Below are 6,000 nucleotides of genomic sequence, written 5' to 3'. Positions count from 1 at the left end.
CGGGGGACGGGGAAAGAAAAACATACAATAGACACAATGTAGTGGCCCCTCGGAGCACACGGTCTCTGAGCTTGTGCGGCGGCTCCAGCAGGAGCGATGGGACTGGGAGTCCCGCTCCCCATCGAGCCCGGGCAGGCAGGCGGCACAAGGACTACAGCACCCACAAGGCAGAGCACAGCGTCCCTCCCTGCTTCCTGCAGCTGCGTTTAAGTCCATTTGTCACACCTCATTGTGTCAAAGGTTGTTAGGAGTGCACAAAGAGCAGGCGGCCTTCTGCTGAGATCTGTACAATGTTTAGCATTTCGCTAAAATTCTTGAGTACGCACTAAAAGGCTGTTGAATGAGTCCATTATTTTGATTTAAAACTTTTTTGTTTTTCTGACACAAGTGCATGCTGTAGCCTTTATTAGTACTGTTCTGAGTGACGTGACTGTTTCTGCAGTTTATAAGAAACATATTTTTTTCTTTAGGCTTTTTTTATTTCAACTACTATACATACCATTTGTAACTATGGAAAAGAAAAACAGAATGCGAATAAAACTGTTGGATTGAGGAAAGTGACCATTTGTCTTTCTACAGACCTTCTAGTCAAGAATATCAGAGCACTTTACAGAAACTGATGAAAAGGCTCTCAGTCTCCTCAGCCAGGTAATTATTTCCCTTCAGCTTCTGTAATGTACTAAGCACTGTGTTTTAAGTTATGAAGATAACAGTTGTATCTCAACACTTTGGAAGGTCTCCTCCAGGATCTGTCTGAAGGGATCCACAATGTAAACTCATGATCCTTCACCTCTGTGCCCACACGTATACCCGGGGTTTGCCAGCTCTGAGGGTCATGCTGCACTGAAGGGTCAGCACATCAGAATGAACATTAAGCTCAAGGTCTAGACAGTCAGTAGGCAAATCGGATTCTGCAAACGTGAACATCCGTGCGTTAAAAATGTACAAGCAGCAGTACCACAGTCCTAGCGAATATAGCAGACCACTCATCAGTTAGTACTGTGAGGCTGATGAGAATGAGGCAATTATTCTGGAATATATTACAGAAATGTTATATGGAAGGCACCAGAAGTAGTTAACCTCTACTCAGCACTGATCAGACTTGCTCTCGTCTGGCCTGGGGCTCTGAAAAGGAGGTGAAAAATAAAAATGGACAGAATGCAGAGGAGAGCAACAAAAATGATAAGAGTTTTGGGAACACGAAAGACAGCTGAATGCAAGACAGTGTGGCCATATTTACATGATGTAGTAGATCTGCTTGAGTTAGGGCTTATGGTCACAGAAATGAGCCAGTCATGTCTTAAGCCAGTTGCATCTCCAGTTGCAGACTAAAGGGCAAGTGATGACCCTTGTGTATGAACATGTGTGCCTGGAAAGCTGGTGAACTAGGGTGAGGTAATGAGCAGACAGTGTGAGCCATGGGGGTGTTGGGCTCTGGCTCTAGCGCTGAGCAAACACGTTGGCATAAATGTAGCTTGTAATAGTCTTTCAGTATGAAAAAGGTGTTAGAAGAGCCATCATAGCAAATAATACACTAGGTCAGCTGAGAGAGAAGTCTAAAAAGTAATAATATATTTAATGAGCAATACAGAAATTTTAGGACAGATTTCAGTAAAATGTGTGACTACAGTGTGCTTCACTATGAAAGGCCATCTGGGAGGTGTAGGAATAGCCTTATTGCCTTTACGAACTACTTAGATAAAGGCGTCTCCTTACTGGGTACTGCAGATCCTTGCTTTGAGGTAGGGGTTGAGTGACCCTCACAAATGTGGCACATCAGTTGCCACTACAATGACCTGCTCCTGTTTCTTTAGTGACCTCTTGACATGACCAGGGGCCAAGGGCCTGGATGAGTTGTCACACAAGAGCACGGATTTAAGTGTCTGCGTTAGGTTCTCAAATCAGAGACTGGACCCTCGAGAGGGCTGAAAAATGAACTAATGTGTCCTGTCAGAGGAGGACACTCACCAGGAGTCACTGAGAATGAAAAAGGGGAGGCAACAAGGAAGGTTCATCAGGAGAAGGGATGGGGCTTGAGACTGGAGTGGCAGCTGGGAGGAAGGCAAGCAAACAGATCTGAAAATAAAGCTAATTTGGAATTTTTAGCTATCCAAGGCTTCAAAGGGGTTAGTCCTACTTATCTGTAAATATTTCTGCTCTCGCTCATTTATTTTGAAAAAACTGAGGTGTGTTCTCATTCAGCTGCTGATGCATTTATATCGAATATTGTCCAGAGCTTTCCCATTTATTAAGTGCCATGATGAGGAATCACACAGTCTTCTCTTGTGCACTCAGCTGAGCTAAAACTAAAACTTCAATCACTTGCTGCCTTTGGAAATGACATGCATAGTCTGAAACAAATACAGGAAACCTACTGATAAACCAGACACAAAAAATGAAACCCAAGAAGAAAAATGCAAAATGTTCCGTGTAACAAAAGAGGGTTAGCCCTGTAGAAGGGAATGTGACAGGCCAACAGTCCCTCTGCCTTCTCCTGAGTTCTTGTCAAGAATAAAGAAAAAACTTAAATTCCTGAATTCTGATACCAGGCCAGTAATGATGGTGTTTAAGCAAACTTTTTAAACTGAGACAGCAAATATTAACCTGTGGGATTTGATTTTCTTTTTCCTACACAAATTACATTGCGTGATCAATGTAATGTAACGCAGATCAGACCCTGTTCCAGGCAGCATGAGAAGCTGAAACTCCCCAGAGAAGCAGTTTGTTGGTTTTTTTGCTGCTTTCACTCAGCAGTGGAAACAAATGATCCAGGAAATCAGGTCAATCACAAGGACTCTTCAGCACTTGATGACAACTCAACCAGAGCACTGCGGCTTTCTGCTCATTTTTCCCTGATAATAACAGCTTTAGTCATATTTTAAAAATGCTTTTAATTTCTAGTGAAGCAAATGAGAATTTGGCATGAATGCAGACTCCGGTATTAGACAGCATTTATTTTTAAAATTGGGTGCTTTAATGGCAAAAATGGTTAGTTTTCATTAAGCACAGATAAACAAAGTAGGTTTTGTTTGTTTGTTTGTTTCCCTTTGGTTTACCTGTGTTCTCCAACGTCCTCTTTTATATTACCTTGTTCTCTGTGTCAGTCTATTTTCTCTAAGTGCTTTTACTACTGCTTCTATTCTCCACAGTTGTCCCTTGTGCTGTCTTGAAGCAGGAACCCCATTTTTGTAAACACCTGTGAAGCAATATAAATTTGCATTAAATTATGAAGCCAATATAAATCTCAGAAACTAATGCCATGTATTATTGCAATACTTGGTAGCTGAACTCACATCGTCTAGGTAAACTAGCTGGTTCTGAGCTAAAAATTGACCTTGGAAACTCTTCACATGCCACAGTCCCTGGCATTTCACACGGAAGATTTGTGCAGTAAAATAGACTCGAGGTGTTGGGAATTACCTTTGCAAATTTTCTCCCCATGGTATGTGGGGTTTTTTGTTTGTTTTGGTTTGGCTTGGTTTTTTTAGTCAAGTTTTAAACTGAAGCTGTACAGAGGCTTGGATGAGGGTGCTGCAGTTCAAAAAAATAAAAACCCAGAAAAGAAAACAGGCTTCAGAGCTGAGCTGCTGTGACTGAGATTTGTCCTCAGTCTGAGGCAGGGAACTTCCTAATAGCTGGAGTAAACAGCTCCAAACTGAGGTTCCTAAATAGCCATAGTTAGGGAAAATAGCTGAATTGACTTTTGTATGTCCTGCCTTTCACTCTCTTATCTTAACCACAATAAAGATAAATCCTTTGATGGATTTCTTTTGACCAGCCACTGGAGCACCTGGGTTGATTCAGGATGTGAAGCAAGCCACATTCTCTCAAGGATTAACAGTGGATATTTTTATTACTTTTTTTTACACTTCATTCGTAAATTGGTATTTGGTTTTTGAAAGCAGAGGTGTCAGCTCAGAGACCATGTAAGTTGTGGGTAGTTGGTGTCTCTGAACAGTGAGATCTTCCCCGTCATGGACTTCATGTTAGTGTCCACAGTCTTAAGCTGTGGAGCAGGATCCCTTCATAATTAGCAGTGTAGAAATCCAAGGACAAAAGCTTGTTGTTCCTGTTCCAAATAATTTACTTAAATATAAGGCAAGAAATAAGAAGAGAGAATGAAGAAAAAAAGATGAGAGCACTGGCCATCACAAGCAGCAGTGGCTGAGGTTCACCTAATGCCTGAGCAAGTGGCAGTAGTGACCAAACATTCCCCCTCAGAAAGAAGATTATTAGTGTTGATAATCTATTGTGGCAATGTACCCTGAGAGGTTTGTCAATATTTGCCAGGTGTACGCTCTGAGATCCCTTGTGTTTCTAGAGATGAAAGTCCCCAAGCAGAAGGGCAGGCTCTGGGCGTCAGGATTGTTCTTTCAGCTCTGGTGCCAATACTTGTAGTTCAAGCATGTTCGAATCGATAGCGTTCAGCTTTTGCTTTGTGGCTTTGGTAGGTGTCTTAGTGTGTCTGTGTTTCACCTTTCCTTGTATGCAAAACAGGTCTGAGCTCTTTATATGATCTGAAATCACTGCACTGATGTTTAATGTCTATCCTGCTGCTATTTATAAATTTTGATAGGTGGGAGCCAAATAATGATCAGTTTTCCCCAGCACGCAGATTAGATTTTTCAGAGAGACCCAAGGGATTTAAGCATGAAACTGCCATTGAACAAAATATTTCAGCTCTCTCTGAAAAATTCAACCTCGTTTCTATTTGATGCTTTCTAAACCAAAAGCTAATAGGCAGATACATTTCAAAACAAGTTGCAGTATTATACAGCCTGAAATCAATGCTTAAATACTCCATTGAGCACAGGATTGAATTTTGTTGTGTGAAAAAATTAGCTGCTTCCATTTTGCTGTCTAACGTCAGTCCATGCAGCCTTATCATTGACAACAAATCCTGCACAGAACATTTCCAACTGCAAGAATCATTTTTTTCCCTCTGGGTAATCGCCCTGACTAGAGCAATTAATTCTGCAAGACTGGATGTAATGATGAAAATTTTTCTTTCTTTTCTCAGTATATGTTAGATATAACATGTTAACATATATTCTCTTCATTTCAATTCCTTCACTATTTTTGTTAAAAAAAGTCTGGATACAAGAGAGATGACCCTAACAAAAGTATACTGGTGTTTAATTTGGGCATTTCCTCACTATTCTTTACAGAAATCTTGACACACATTATAAAGAGTGCCCTAATATTAGTATCACCAGAGTTTATTTAAAACGAGTCAATATGACAGATTATATAACAAAATTTACATATATAGTAATATTGTATACTTCGTAAACTTTTGCATTTTTTTCTTCAGAGTATCTGATACATCTTTATGGGCAAATATCTCTGAGTTAAAGCAGCCAACCTGTGTAATTTCTTTCTTGTATATGATAAAACTCAGACATTTAGTATTTTGTAAGGTTGCTCAGCTGGCAGGGGAAACGTGGAGACACCGAGGGCAGATCGAAATCTGTAAGGATTGACTCTGAAATACCCTGTGTGCAGTGCTGGCCCCGCCGTTCAGGGTGTGAAGGTGTTGGAACGCACCCCGAGGGGAGCGGGGCCGCGAGGGGCTGCGGGTGTCAGGGGAGCGGCCGGGGGCGCAGGGGTGTCTGTGCTGGGCAAAGGAGGCCGAGGGGTGACCCTGTCGCTCTCTGAGGCTCCCCGAGGAGGAGACGTGGAGAGGGACGTGCCGAGCTCTGCTCCTGGATCCGGGCTGGGACCTGGGCACGGCTCAGAGTTGCTTCGTGCGGGTCGGATTTGACGTGGGGAAGTGCTGATTTACCCAGAGGGTGGTCAGACACCGAACAGGGTTCATGGGGAGGCGGCCGGTGCTCCGTGGCTGCTGGTGTTTCAGAGGCATTTGGACAATGCCCTTAATACCTTGATGCTTTAACTTTTGGTTAGCCATGAAGCGGTCAGGCAGTTGGACTCGATGATCATTGTAGGTCACTTCCAACTGAACTGGCCTGTTATAAAAAAATATGCAACATGTTTTAT

This window comes from Caloenas nicobarica, chromosome 12, assembly GCF_036013445.1.
Source record: "Caloenas nicobarica isolate bCalNic1 chromosome 12, bCalNic1.hap1, whole genome shotgun sequence".
Classification (NCBI taxonomy): Eukaryota; Metazoa; Chordata; class Aves; order Columbiformes; family Columbidae; genus Caloenas; species Caloenas nicobarica.
The sequence above is the reverse complement of the archived record's forward strand: the minus strand, read 5'-3'. Positions refer to the sequence as shown.